Source organism: Carcharodon carcharias, chromosome 19, assembly GCF_017639515.1.
Source record: "Carcharodon carcharias isolate sCarCar2 chromosome 19, sCarCar2.pri, whole genome shotgun sequence".
NCBI classification, from domain to species: Eukaryota; Metazoa; Chordata; class Chondrichthyes; order Lamniformes; family Lamnidae; genus Carcharodon; species Carcharodon carcharias.
The window spans coordinates 10060509-10076201 of record NC_054485.1 but is presented as its reverse complement, the minus strand read 5'-3'; positions in this window follow the sequence as shown (position 1 = coordinate 10076201).

Below are 15693 nucleotides of genomic sequence, written 5' to 3'. Positions count from 1 at the left end.
ATGTCAACAGCTTACCTAACTGCAACATTGGTTATTATTGGATTAACACTTAGCCAATTAGAAACAGCATTGTGAAACACTGTACAGATAATTGTGGGGGAGGGTAAGCAGTAATGCATTAACAGAATCATAATCATGCTTTGAATATGTGAGACGGATTGAGTCTGGATGACCCAGGCCATTACAATATTCTGTTAAAACATAAACAAAAAGAGCAATGAACTGCAAATGCTGGAAAGCTGAAACACAAACAGCAAATGCTGAAAACACTAGATCCATCAGCAACTGTAACAAGAAAAGAGGTTGATGCTGTGAACTTATGTTATACGTGAAACGTTAACTTGACTTTTCTCTTCTCAGATGTTGGCCTATGTTCACTGCCTGACAACAGCAACGACGTTTCAAGCGTATTTCATTGGCTACAAAGCCAATGGGATGTCCTGAGGTATATTAATAAATTGCCCCTACTTTTAGTTGTGTTATTTAATATTTTACCGCTGTAACATTTATTTTCAATGTAAAAGGATTGTACACCCAAAAAGCTCCTGCACGGAATTTCAGTGCAACAATTATTTTTGTAAAACTTTACCACTGGGAAATTTGTGATTTAAGTTTCTATACATTTATGCATACATCCCAGTGCTGTAGATATATAAGTATTGCTGTCAGGATACAAAGGAAGCTTTCCTCCAGTCACTGGGTGTTAGAAAGAAAGAACTTGCATTTATATAGCGCCTTTCACGACCTCAGGGCACCCCAGTGTGCTTTATGGCCAATGAAGTTTTGTTTTGAAGTGTAGTCGTTGTTGCAATACAGGAGAACGTTAGTGACATTGTGAATCATGTGAAGATTCCCCTTTCATTTCATTTCTAGCAACCAGAGGAAATCTTCTCACTAAGCTTGTAATGTTGCTTGCACATAGTAACCACACTAAACCAGGATAGGTCTTCACTCGAGAAGCCCAATCAGTGAACAGAAGGATAGTGAACTCCACCAAGTAAAACAGATTATTTTCTGTGACCCTCTACAGGGTCGATTAGGCCCAGGTAAAGGAGACAGGAACCAAAGTGATTTGAAGTTATTTTACGGTTAGTCCTTGGGTTTAAGCTGTACAGTGCAATACAACTTGTTCAAATTATCCATCACTCCCTGGCAGCCCAACTCCCAAATGGAGGTGCGAATTGTTGGTTTCTGCACTTTAATAATTAAAGGGGTGGGGGGGTGCGGGGGTGAAAGAATAGGGTTGGCTTGGGGGTCTAGTTGCCCAATCCTGATATTTAATCTCATTCTCTCCTGAGGGTTAAAACTGAGACCATTGTCAAAATGGCCAACCTTTCAATGAGTTTTCAGATCAGGTGTTATTCCTGAAATTTAGCTTCCCAATGGAGGTTAAGATGCTCAGGTTAAAGAATGAGATTGGTACAAGGTTTAGCTTTGCAAATTAATTAAAGTATGCACTTTGGGAAGTGCACAGCGGATCAATCACTATCTAAAACGTAAATATCGATTCCAGCAGACCCTTCCTCAGGATTGACGTTCTGACTGATCGGCCTTGCCTTTCTGGCACTTTCTGCCCTAAGATTTCCAGCATTGTCAGTTTTCCCATTTTATTTCAGATCTGTAAATATTCTATTTTTTGTAGCTTTGACTGGCCACGTAAGAGAATATCAGAATTCCCACAGAATTCAAAAACCGTGACCTTCTCCGAGAACATCGGGGGGGCTGGTTTTGCAACTCTCTAGCCCTGGCACGCAGCCTGGATCACTGAGACTGAGGATCGCAGAATCTTCTCCACGGTGCTAAAGTCACATATCTGTGACCAATCAGGCAAGCCTCTGGTGTATTGTGCGCTTACAATGTTGTTTAAGCTTTATGACCTTGTCACATTTCTTTAATTATGTTGCAGCTCTGTACAGGCCACAATTGTTATTGTCTCGATATTTTGTAATTCCATTATTCTTGGCATGAACTCAATGAATGCCTGAAAGAAAAAGAACGGATCAGCAGAATCAAAACAAACTTTTCAACGTAAAGAGCTCAATACCAGCAACCTTACAGCCACACAGCTAAATACTTCACTCCCAGAAACGTCGACACTATTAGCAAAGCAAAATCTCCTTGGGGTGCTTCACAGACTTGGATTATGGGAGTAAAGAAATCTTGCAGCTATTATATAGGGGTATGGTGAGACCACACCTGGAGTCCTGTGCACTGTTTTGGTTTCCTCACCAAAGGGAGAGTTTACTTAGATAGAAACATAGGATGAATAGGCCATTCAGCCCTTAGAGCCTGCTTCACCATTCGGTAAGATCATCTTCTTTTTTCCCAGTGTTCTCACTGACCCTCCTGAACGCACTGACTCCTTTTCAGATACTGTTCCATGGGCACTGGTGACTCTCTGTGGTAACTCTTTCGAGTACAAACCTGTTTCCATCTGTTTATTCAGATGAAGTTACATTGTTTCATAGTTTGCCATTGTGAGATTTGAACTCTTGATCTTGGGGTTACAAACCCAGTACCATAACCACTAAGATCATGGTGGACCAGGTTGTGGTCTCAACTCCACTTTCCTGGCTGCGCCCCCATAACACTTGATCCCCTTGTCTATCAAAATACCTTAAAGGGGATGAAATGAAGGTTCACTTAATTGATGGGATGGGAGGGTTTTGCTATGAGTAGGGATTGAGCAGAATGGGCTTATAATAGCTGGAGTTTAGAAGTCCATTCAGGACTCTAGATGAAAAAAAAATCTTTTCATTCAGGAGGGTATGAATCTTTGGAAATCTCTATCCCAAGGAGCTGTGGATGCTCAGTCAGTGAATCCAGAGGCCCAGCTAATGTCCTGGGGACATGGGTTCAAATCCCACTATGGCAGCCGGTGAAATTTAATTTCAATAAATAAGAGAAACTGGAATTGAAAGCTAGTCTCAGTAACTATCATTGATTGTCGTAAAAACCCATTTGGTTCACTAATCCCCTTTAGGGAAGGAAATCTGCCTACACATGACACCAGACCCATAACAATATAGTTGACCCTTGACTGCCCTCTGCAATGACCTAGCAAGGTCACTCAGTTCAAGGGGAACAAATGCTGGTCTCACTGGTGATACCCACAACCCATGAAAGAATATAAAAAGGTGGACATTCCTGAGAGAGAAGTGGCAGTGAATGAAATATAAAAACAAAATGCAAAATGAAACTTTGTTGGAGTTCTGTTTTCAGTGAATAGAGTAACCACAGTGGCAAATTCAGGTGTTACACGAGCCCACAGCAAAGCTGCTCGAGACTGTATTGGAAGAGAGTCACTTCGTTTGTCAGCTCTAATTGTCTTCATTCAAAAGATAATAAAACCGAGAAATACATTATCAGGAATGACGTTGACATGGAGATTTTTAAATGGATTGAAGAGACATTTCTGGAAAGGGAAAGGATCACAGAACATGTGACAGGGCTACAGGCAGCAGTCGATAATTGAAAGAAGAAAATGCTTTTTTGAGCCTAAGGGGCCTTTTCTTGTTCTTAAGAAATTCCTTTTAGGTGCAACCCTTTTTTGTGCCTAATCACAGAGCACAAGGGAAGGGCTTACTTTTAACCTGGGTCCACGTGGGCTGATGTGGTTGGCAATCTATTCAGCCGATCGCTGCAAACTCAGGTTCGGTACGATCCAGGAAATTTAATCACGTGATTTATCAGCCTCCACCCGCCCTGCCCCCACATTCAGTTGGTCACTTGACACATGCACCCTCCAAGCACATGCCTTCCTGTGCCAATGGTAAGGCAAACAAACTCATTTACCAGCCGGATGATTCTCAACTCCAAATCAAACTCTTCTTTTTTCCACCCTTATGTTTTGATAACTAATAAAATGTTCAAAGAAAAGTTTTTAAAAAAGACACTATTTTTAAAATAAAATGCTTTCAAGACTTTTCTTGAGGGTTTGTTTGCAGTGGGCGCTGTGGAGATTAATTCCTGGTCACTCCAGGACAAAGCTGGAGTGTTGGCAACTCTGGTTTAACCCTCCTCCCCTCAGTGAGAGGCCTGGCCCGTTTTAAATTTCAGGCCTCACTAATTTCTCCGCACTAATGCCTGCCCAAAACCGGGTGGGGGAGGGCAACCTGAAAGCCAGTGAGTGGCAGCGGATATCATATGGCTGCAGGGCACAGCCAAGAGCTAAAGACACTGTTACCAGCAAGGGTGGGGGGGTGGGGTTTGGATGGTCCGACAACCAGAGCCAGGACGGGTGGGGCTAAGTCCAGGGTGCAGAAGGCCCGAAGTTCCTTTGTGGAGGCAGGAAGGGCACTCCCAATCCTCCTGGCCCAGAAGGAAAATGTTGAAACATTGACTTTCCAGGGCTTCTCCTGGCCACAATCTTTCTGGTCTCCTCCTTATAATGGCGGCTTAGGGACTGTGCGTGACTCATGCATCACGGTGTTAGATTGTTGTTGTAGCTGGAGTTAAATATTTGAGGTTCCCCACACAGGTCCAAGTCTTGTTCCCAAACACCCTGGAGTTAAACCGGCGTGGGGGTTGGATGCTTTGCGGGCAAGCAATGACTAGCTCAGTGTCCATTTCAAACATCAACGTGCACAGCTCTGCCACGCAGGCAGGGTTAAAACGCACATTAAGCATTCCGGTTTGAGCTTCACCGAACCAGAATATACACCCCAATGTCTACAATGATCAAAGGTATTGATGCCTGGAGCCAAGGCTGCTAACAACAGGGAAATGATAGGAGTATGATTTGGGATCAAAAAGAAAGCAAGAGATTTTGGATCCATTTAGAAAGATGGGGTCATTTTTCCGGTGCTGGAAATGCCAAGGCTGTCGATGATTTTCAAACGAAAAGAAAGAGCCCATTTCACGCCAGTTGAGTGATGATTGACAAGTAGTTTACCTCAAAGTCCTTCCTTCAACATTGTAACATACGCTTTGTAAATTAAAAAGCAACATAATTTTAACCATTTATTCACTTTATCACATGAAGGTTAAATTAGCGATTGGAAAAAAAAAGTATAATAATAAGGGTTGGTGCTTGACTCCCTGAGATCTAACCTTTGACCTATGATATCACCGGGTGGCCTTCTGAATCTGCTGGGTTTGCGAGCTTGTTTGAACAATGGAAGATGAAAATGATTTGCTGTCAGATCCTCAAAGGGTAAGTACAGGCCTTTCAAATCCCACTCACTGTGAATGACAGTCACTCATTTTAGTATAAAATTGTATGGCATTTTGATGTATAACGCTCAGAAAAATAAACACAGCTCCACATGTTCGAATGGGCTCACAATCTGGTGTCAGTTTTGTTGATCGTAAATCTCACTGCTAATATTTCCCTGCTGTTGACAGCCCTGAAAGCTGCTTGTACGTCCAAGAAATATAAAAGGAACAGAATACTCCAGAAGAGTATGAAACAGCACATGAATTCCATTAATTGCATCTAAAAAATAGTATTCACCAAGCTGAACTTATAACGCTTCACAAAATTAAAGGATTGTCATAAATTTGTGTCCAAACATACGTGAAACATATGAAATGTAATAGGAGCAGAAGTAGGCCGTTCAGCCCCTCGAGCCTGCTCCACCATTCAGTAAGATAATGGCTGATCTGTTTGTTTCAAATTCCACATTCCCATCTGCCCCCGATAACCTTTGATTCCCTTGTCTAACAAGAATCTATCTACCTCCGCCTTAAAAATATTCAATGACTCTGCCTCCACCACCTTCCAAAGTCACACAACCCTCAGGGAGAAAAAAATTCCTCTTCTCAGTCCTATAAAGGCAATGCCTAATTTTAAAACAGTGCTCCCTAGTCCACTCAAACGTGTCTTGATTTTTGGAACATTTTCTGTTTTAAAATTCAATTTTGTGCATGTTTCTCTTAAGTTAAAAAAAGCCATGGAGTGCACAGTTGATTAAGAATTGATAATGCCCTCGTCCTCTTTTCAAATCCCTCCCTGGTCTTGTCCCTCGTTATCTTTTGCAGCCTCTTCCACCCCTGCAACCATAAGTGGTAGATCCCTGAGCTCGCCAAATTCTGGCCTCTTCTGCACCTGATTTTAACCACTCCACCATTGACAGGCATTCAGCCACCTAGGCCCTAAGCTCTGGAATTCCCTCTCTAAACCTCCCCCACCTTCCTGTGGGACGTTTTTCAAAATCTACCTCTTTGACTAACCTTTGGGTTACCTGTCTTCATATCTCCTCTGTGGCCCAGTGTCAAATTTTGTTTGAAAACATTCCCGTGAAACATCTTGAGATATCTTTTAGGACCATAGAACACTACAGCACAAAAAACAGGCCTTTCGGCCCTTCTAGTCTGTGCCGAAATATTATTCCGCTAGTCCCATTGACCTGCACCTAGTCCATAACCCTCCAGACCTCTCCCATCCATGCATCTATCTAATTTATTCTTAAAACTTAAGAGTGAGCCTGCATTTACCACGTCAGATGGTAGCTCGTTCCACATTCTCACCACTCTGAGTGAAGAAGCTCCCCCTAATGTTCCCCCTAAACCTTTCCCCTTTCACCCTAAAGCCATGTCCTCTCGTGTTTATTTCTCCCAATCTAAGTGGAAAGAGCCTATTGCATTTACTCTGTCTATACCCCTTATAATTTTGTAAACTTCTATTAAATCTCCCCTCATTCTTCTACGCTCCAAGGAATAAAGTCCTAACCTGTTTAATCTTTCTCTGTAACTCAACTCCTTAAGACCCGGCAACATCCTAGTAAATCTTCTCTGCACTCTCTCAATCTTACTGATATCCTTCCTGTAGTTAGGTGACCAGAACTGCACACAATACTCCAAAGTTGGCCTCACCAATGTCTTATACAACCTCACCATAACATCCCAACTCCTATACTCAATACTTTGATTTATGAAGGCCAGTATGCCAAAAGCTTTCTTTACAACCTTGTCTATCTGTGACGCCACTTTCAGGGAATCATGTATCTGAACTCCCAGATCCCTTTGTTCCTCCGCACTCCTCAGTGCACTACCATTTACTGTGTATGTCCTACCTTGGTTTGTCCTTCCAAAATGCAACACCTCACACTTTTCCGCATTAAATTCCATCTGCCGTTTTCTGGCCCATTTTCCAGTTGGTCCAGATCTCTCTGCAAGCTTTGAAAGCCTTCCTCACTGTCCACAACACCTGCAATCTTAGTGTCATCATCAAACTTGCTGATCCAATTTACCACATTATCATCCAAATCATTGATATAGACAACAAACAACAATAGTCCCAGCACAGATCTCTGAGGCACACCACTAATCACAGACCTCCAGTCTGAGAAGTAATCATCCACTACCACTCTCTGTCTTCTCCCACACAGCCAATTTCGAATCCAGTTTACAACCTCTCCATGGATACCAAGTGTCTGAACCTTCTGAACTAACCTCCCATGTGGGACCTTGTCAAAGTCCTTACTAAAGTCCATATAGACAACATCCACAGCCTTTCCTTCATCTACTTTCTTGGTAATCTCCTCGAAAAACTCTACAAGGTTCGTTAAACACGACCTACCACGCACAAAGCCATGCTGACTATCCTTAATCAGCCCTTGGCTGTCCAAATAATTATATATCCGATCTCTCAGAACACCTTCCGATAATTTAACTATTACTGACATTAGGCTCACTGGCCTGTAATTACCTGGTCTACTTTTGGAGCCTTTTTTAAACAACGGAACAACATGAGCTACCCTCCAATCCTTCCGCATCTCACCCTTGGCTAAGGACATTTTAAATATTTCTGCCAGGACCCCTGCAATTTCTACACTAGTCTCCCTCAAGGTCCAAGGGAATATCATGTCAGGCCCGGGGGATTTATCTACCTTTATTCGTTGTAAGGCAGCAAGCACCTCCTCCTCTTTAATCTCTATATGTTCCATGACACTACTGCTTGTTTCCCTTCCTTCCTTATACACTATGCCAGTTTCCTGAGTAAATACTGATGCAAAAAAACTGTTTAAGATCTCCCCCATCTTGTGAGGCTCCACACATAGACGACCACTCTGATCTTCAAGGGGACCAATTGTGTCCCTTATTATCCTTTTACTCTTAATATACTTGTAGAAACCCTTCGGGTTTACCTTCACATTATCTGCCAAAGCAACATCATGTCTTCTTTTTGCCTTCCTAATTTCTTTTTTTTAGTATTTTCTTACATTTTCTATACTCTACAAGTACCTCATTTGCTCCTTGTTGCCTATACCTGCTATACACCTCTCTCTTCTTCTTAACTAGATCACCAATATCCCTTGAAAACCAAGGTTTATGCAACATTTATATAAAACTAAATACCCGGCAGGAATCCCACAATCTTACTTATCAGCAACATTTGGGGAAGCAATAGGAAATCATTTAAATTAGATAGGTAAGGAGAGGGCACAAGGGAAAGAAGATCCCAATTGAGAAGGATTGTAGCATAAGATGTAGTCAACACACAGGCATGGAGCCAGATACCCAGGGAAGCAAACAGGAACCAGCATCCGGCAATAGGTTGACACTGGGGAACTTGAAAGTAGGGAGATGTTTTTGCACCTTCCCCAGTGCCTCTACCCTTGTTTATAATACCAGAGAGTTATAGAATGGTTACAGCACAAAAGGAGACCATTGGCCCATCATATCTATGCTGGCTTTTTGCAAGAGTAACTCAGCTAATCCCACTCCCTTGCCTTTTCCCTGTAGCCCTGCAATTTTTTTCTCTTCCAGTGCTCATCCAACTGTTGATCTGCAGTGTTTGGAGACCAGAACTGTGCACAGTACACCAAGCATGGTCTAACCAAGCTTCTATAGAAGTGTAACATAGCTGAGGGCATTTTACTCCCCCAGGATGGGTGGGAGAGGAGCTGAGAAAATTGCTGTTATATTGTTAAAATTGTGAAATCTGACCCAAACCTGCCACAAATGTGTTTATTTCTGGTTTACTCAGGGTGGGCTGTGGGGTTGGAAGAATAACTTGCTCTCAAGTTATTGGTAATTATAATAATGTTAATGAAGCTGCATGCTCCAGATTTTGACAGCCATTTGGAGGAAATGTGGGTCACATTTCCTAAAACTCAGGAAAACAGGCAGCTAAAGAAAGGCAAGATCTACCAGCTGGGTAGGTGCTTTTGCAGCACGGCTTGTGGGCCAGGAGATGCAGGAAAGCATTACCCCAATATCCCCCACTCCGGGTCCACATCCCTCCCTGCGATCGGCCAGCACCTCTCCTTTCCCAATGATCTCCAGACTCCACACAATCTCTCCTCCACCTTATGATCTACCCCTCTAGAAATGAACCCCTTTGTTTGCTTTCTTTTAAAAAGCCTTATGAAGCAGTTTAGGAGTCTTAGCAGAGATACTGCATATTACATCCAAGCAACACAGAGCAGCAATCTACAAAATCATTTGATGTTGAACTATATTACCAAAACAGTAGAATATAAAAGTCAGAAATGGCCATCATCAAATTGTCCAGTGCTCTGATTAGAGTGCACCCTTGAATGCTACGTACAGTTCTGGTCACTAAGAAAAAAGAGAGGATTTAAAACGGGAGGCAATATGGAGAGGAGCCTAAGAGATGATCGCTAGTGTTAGAAATTTAGGTTATATGGAAGGAATGGAGAAACTTGGGCATTTCAGCTTAGAGGGGAGAGACATCGGAGAGGTGATCTTAAACAGGTGTCCAAGACTGTGGAAGGAATGGAAGAAATAATCCTGGAATATCACTTTCAATTAAATTGTAGGAGTGGAACAACAGGTCACAGGTCCAAATTAGCAAAAAGGTAGTTTTAAAATTATTAGGATATCCTTCCTCGATACATGGAACGATCTCCCAGACAGATCACTAAAGATGAAAACCCTGAAATAACTTAAGGAACAATTGGAGGCCAGATTTCAGAATCACATCACAAAATAATTACAGTTATGCCAGGCCATTTGGTTCATCTATGTCAATCGTAGCTTACTTGGAATAACACTGATCTCAGAGTCAAAACGTTATTGACTCAAGCCCCATTCCAGAGATCTGAGCACAAATTTATGGCTGATGTTCCAGTGCAGTACTGAGGGAGTGCTGCAGTAGTCAGCTGTGATGTTAAAACAAAGCGCCATCTGCCCTCTCAGATGTACCTAAAGAGAGAAAATAAAAATCACTTTTTCTCTTGAGTCATGCAGGCAAAATTCACAGAACAATTAGATGTTCCAAGGGGGATTTTAGGATCTCCCATTTTACTTATTCACTTTACTTAGCTCCCCCCTTAAATGAAATACTACTATTCATCTCAACTCCTTGTGGTAGCGAGTCCCATATTTCACCACTTCTCTAAGTAAAGCAGTTTTCCTTTTCAAATTACCTTTCAGCACCCAACAACCCAGCCAGTCGCTTTCACAAATTAATGCTGTTCCCCACACAATCCAACACTGCCACTGGACTCATTTCAGCCATCCACTAATAAGCATTACCATAACAACCACATGCTGAGTGACAGCGAACCTGCTGACTCAATCAGTTTAGTTATTAACCAGCCTTAAGCAGGATGCACAAAGCATCTGTCGGTGATTTAGTTCAATTGATCGTCAAACAACCAACTAACCCAACTAAAAGGGGCTAACTGTTACTTCAGCTTAAAACTAGCGGAGACCATGCGCTTATAATAAAAAGAAAAGTGAAAAAAGACAATCAGTTTCATCAGTTCTCATATGTTTGAGCTAGAGTATTGCGTTCAACTCTAGGCATCACCCTTCAGGAAGGATGCCAAGGCTTTGGAGTTGGTTCAGAAACCATTTACTAGAATGGTACCAGGGATGGGAGGCAGAAATTCTGTGAAGAGAATAGAGAGGCTCGGATTGTTCTCCTTACAAAGAGATGTCTAAGGGGAAATTTAATGGAGGCATTTAATGTTGTGAAGGGTTTTGATTGAGTAGATAGAAATAAGCTGTTTCCACTGGCAGGAGGATTGAGAACTAAAGGGATCAGAGTGGCAGGAACACCAGAGGAGAGATGAGGAGAATTATGCAGACAGTTATTGTGACCTGGAATGCACTACCTGAAAAGGTGGTGGAAACAGTTTCAATATTAATTTTTTAAAAAGAATTGGATATATATTCAAGAGGAAAAGTATACAGGGCCACGGGGATAGATTGGGAGAGTGGAACTAATTGGATAGCCCTTTCAAAGAGGTGGTCCAGGCACAGTGGACTGAATGGCCTCCTTCTATGCTATATGATTCCATGATTCTTCTATGAAAAGGTACCAATCTATCAAAGCAACAATACTGAGTCCCCAGTTGAGAGTGATCAGGTGTAAATATTTGCCAACTGGCCTTCAAGGAGATGTCTTACACATGCAAATGTGACTTGCTTTTACTGTCTTTAATTCTAAGATTTAATGACAGAACATAAAATGGAACCTAGCAAAAGTGATTCTTCTGCATAATAGTATATTTCCTCTTACTATTTCTCAACCTTGTTCTCTTGACAGTACGTGCACTAGCTGTCCTATGCAGCAAACTATGTATAATTTCTGTCAATCCCCCATCCTTATTAAATATTTATTTTTCAACGACTTATCCACATCCTTTTTTAAACTAGTTTTAGATTCTGCTTCTGGCATAGCAGTTTATGTCCTAATATCCCTCCGCATAACAATATTCTTCTGACCTGTCCCTTTGATCTTCTGGGGATTAATTTCATTTAACAGTATCAGCTATTGACTCGCTGGTCATTCAGTGTTCTCAGGTAAGGAGGGCAGAGAAACCAAAAGAATTTGTGAGTTCTTTGGAATCCCCTCTCCAAACTCTTCTCTGTTGTGTTATTATAATGATATAATACCTTGGGCTTATTTACTGTGCAAGACACAAGGCACCAATTGCTCGTTAGGGATTGGGTAAACACATGAATTTGTTTATTAAGACTAGCCACAGGAGGATAGTTATGAGCAGGTATAAAGCTTGAAGACATCAGACCTGGGGGGTGTGTGTGTGTGTGTGTGTGTGTGTGTGTGTGTGTGTGTGTGTGTGTGTGTGTGTGTGTGTGTGTGTGTGTGTGTGTGCTCTGCTCAGAGAAAAAGTGAAACTAAGACTGGATTACATGACACATTTCCCTTCTAGGGATGTCATATTGATATTCCTTAAAGATATATGATATTACAAAATCCTCCTTCAAGACGCTCATTAAAACTGTTTAAGTAAACCCATCCTAATATCTTCACCACTATCTTCTCCATTAGGGATGGGCAATAAATGCTGGCCTAGCCAGTGACACCCACATCCTGTAAATGAATTTTAAAAAATCTCCTTCATTGGCTCAGTACCAATTTTTCTGATTAAGCTCTTGTGAAGTACCTTTGGACATTTTGGAAAAGTTGGACTCTAATATGTCCAGTTGCTTACTTACTGAGCTCTGAGGAAACCATTAAAACTGTTGTAAGTTATTGTGGAAGGTGAAAAAAAATCACTTTGGTTTTCCTCCCAGCTCATAATCTATTACAGCTGTTCATCACATTTTTTTAACATATTGTTTACATACATGTTCACTCCAAGTTTTTTTTTCTAGGATACTTGCCTGTTCACCATCACTGACCCAGATTGTGGAACTGTACAGCCATTCTATGAACAGCCACTAGGCATGTGCAAGGACAGGCGTGGATAGCTCTCCAGTTTACCAAATCCCCACCGCAACCATTCTCCCTCTGCCCCCTTGCCATCACTACCTTGCTTAGAACTCAAACAATGACCTCATTTCCAACCATCCCTGTCCAATTCTTGAGTCAGGGTTGCAATTCAATTGGTTTTTCACTGACTCTGAAATGATCTTGAAATTGCAACCCTGTCCTTTGGGAATTTTAACCAGGCAGGCATTCAATGTTATCTTGCATCAATGTCCATTTTTTTAAAAAAGAAAATGCAATCAGAGCTATTACAAAATGCTATCATTGACTTTATAATATAATAGTCACTTGTGCTTTTAGACTGATTTGATTTCTGGATCTCTCAGCACTTTGATGGACTACTTAAAAGAATATTTGAAATTCCTATTAAAAAAAAAGAGAAGTTTCTAGGTGTCAACTCGACTTGTTTTTGGAAATGGTAGAGCCGTCATGGGGATTTTTATTGATAGCTTCAATGATGTAATTTTGAGGCAATCGTTTTGGTAAGCTCTTTCGCTGAGAAGATTTAGATTATGTTTCTCAAAGTGGTTTTCAAACATCGTTATTATGAAAATCAAAGTAAGTGGCACTGACGTCTTTTAGTAGAGGCGAGGAAGGCACTGCAAACCCACACAACAGCATTCATTTTCCTCTGACTAGCAACTTTATTTCAAACACCTACACTCTCATTGTCAGAAATCCTATCTCAGGGCTGTTGTATATTTTTTATATCTCAGAGCAATGACACTGCTTCCTAAGTGTGTAAAAGGTTTGATATACAATTTTTAAAAATATCTGCAATCACAAAATGTCAGCACAATGCTTTGCCCAGATCTAGCAACTTCTAGAATCTTCTGCGGTGTCTGTTCGCTTATCTCTGAGTTAACTCCCAGACTTAACCAATCAAGCATAGTGAGCATAGATCAGTTACCAGATTCACATAATCAAACATAGCACAATTGAACACTACAGCAATGCTGGATTCTAGATTAATTCCAAGATGTTCATCTTTCATGCAATTCCTTGTACGAATCTCTCCAACCAGTTTTTTGTCACTGCTACAGTCCTAACCAAAGTCACAAGAAATATCTTCTTTAACTGTAAAGCACTATCCCTCCTCATCCTACCCCTCACTCTCACTGCGGCCTGTGACACAATTTGCCACATCAGCCTCCATGCTCAGCTTTGTGGCACTGCCCTCGGTTAGTCCCGCCTTTGCCTCTATGATTATAGCCAGAGCATCTCCTGAAATGCAATTCCTCCTGCCACTACATCATTACCTACAGACTCCCTCAAGAACCTTCTCCTTCCTCATTGACATGCTTTTTCTTGGTGATATTATCCACAGGCATCTGTCAGTTTTCACATCACACAGATGATGCCCAGCTCTCCCTCTCCACCAAATCTTTGGATCCCACGCAGAGCCTTCTTATGGTCAAACCGCTCGTCCAATTACTAATCTTGGCTGAGCAGCAATGTTGTTGATTTAAAATTCAGGTGCCCATGACTATTATATATAACATGCGATGAAATCAGTATCCTTGACACTGATTCTATTTGCTTCTCAACCACTTTTGCAATCTCAGACTCCAATTCAACCCCAGTTTGAGCTTCTGATCCTGTATCGTCTCTGTTGTGTTTTTACTTTTTCTTGTGTTTAATTAGTAAACATCGAGGCACCAACCACACATAAGGGATTGGTTAACACAAAAAATAGGTAGGTTCATGTATTAAGGATTAGAGAAGTTGGTCGCAGTATGACACAGTTGCAGAACTGGTACACATGTCTGAGTAGCTTCCTCAGAACAGAACTGGTAGCAGGAGATGGGAAATTTCCTGGCTTGGCCTGCCCACCTCAGGAGAAAGTGCCCACAAAAGGTGGGATCTTCATTACCTGGGGGCTGGTGTGGGCTGGAGTGGCTGACCCAGGAAAGAGGTCGGAGACAATCGGGGGGGGTGTTGTCAGGCACCAAGATGGGCTCTTTAAACGTTCTGCCTCAGCTTTTTGGGATTTCATTCCAGTTAAAATAAACACACAAAGGCCCTTTAGCCTGCACTCCTCACACCCCCTCAACCCACACCCTCTCCCTATGGCTCCTTGTGCCCCTTCTGCCAAGCTATGGCACTTCCATGCCCATCACACTGTATAGAGCCAATGAACACAATAGTGACAGTAGGATGTGTAAAAAAGAAGCTTTAAAAAAAATTCATTCATAACTTTCCACTGCGTTAAAAAAATACATTTTACTACATGGCAATAAAAGTGTCAATCATCCAAACTCTTTAAAGTATCAATAAGAAAAAAACACAAGGCCGTGAAACCACTTAACCTTGTGTATTGCTGAGAAAAGAGACATGTCCAAGCTTTTCATCTTGCACTCATGTCTCTTTTTTCCACAATACTCAAGTTCTGTATGACTAAATACTACTTAACCTTGTGTCAATAAACATTGTGAAATTGACCGCATAGATCAGAGAGCCTTGCCTGTCAATCATGCAATGTCTTCTCTGGGGGCACAGCTGTTTCAACAATAGTAATGCATGTCTGGGCTCTCAGCCAAGCCTCATTATGTATGCTTTGCCCCACTTTGCCCCACCATTCTCAGATGGGGTTCCAGCCAGGGCCCGAGAGAGGGGGTGTGCACTGTTAATCACTGCGGCCCATGCCTTTGGGGGATCCAGGGTCAGGCAGCATTGCCCCTCTCTCAAGTGCCCTGCTCAGCCCTCAATGTGCTCGCAAACAAGCATGTAGTAGGCCCTCCACTCTGGGATAAATTTTCAGCACGTGAGATCCGATTGTCCTTAAGTGAGAGCCTGAGTCCGTGTGGTCATTTGTTTCAACAACCAGGGTGTTTTCTGGATGATGTAGTTCATGTCCACTCTTGGCCAAGCTCCCGCCTCCCTGCGCAGGCATCGACCCCCAAAAGGGCTCCATCTGCTATTTTCAGAGCACAATCTCCTCCATGGGCGATTGAAGTGTCTTCATCCAAGCTTGGCAGGGAGAAGATGTGGGTACGTTTTGTGATTTTTTAAAAAGATTCTCATTTCCCTCCTGTACAATT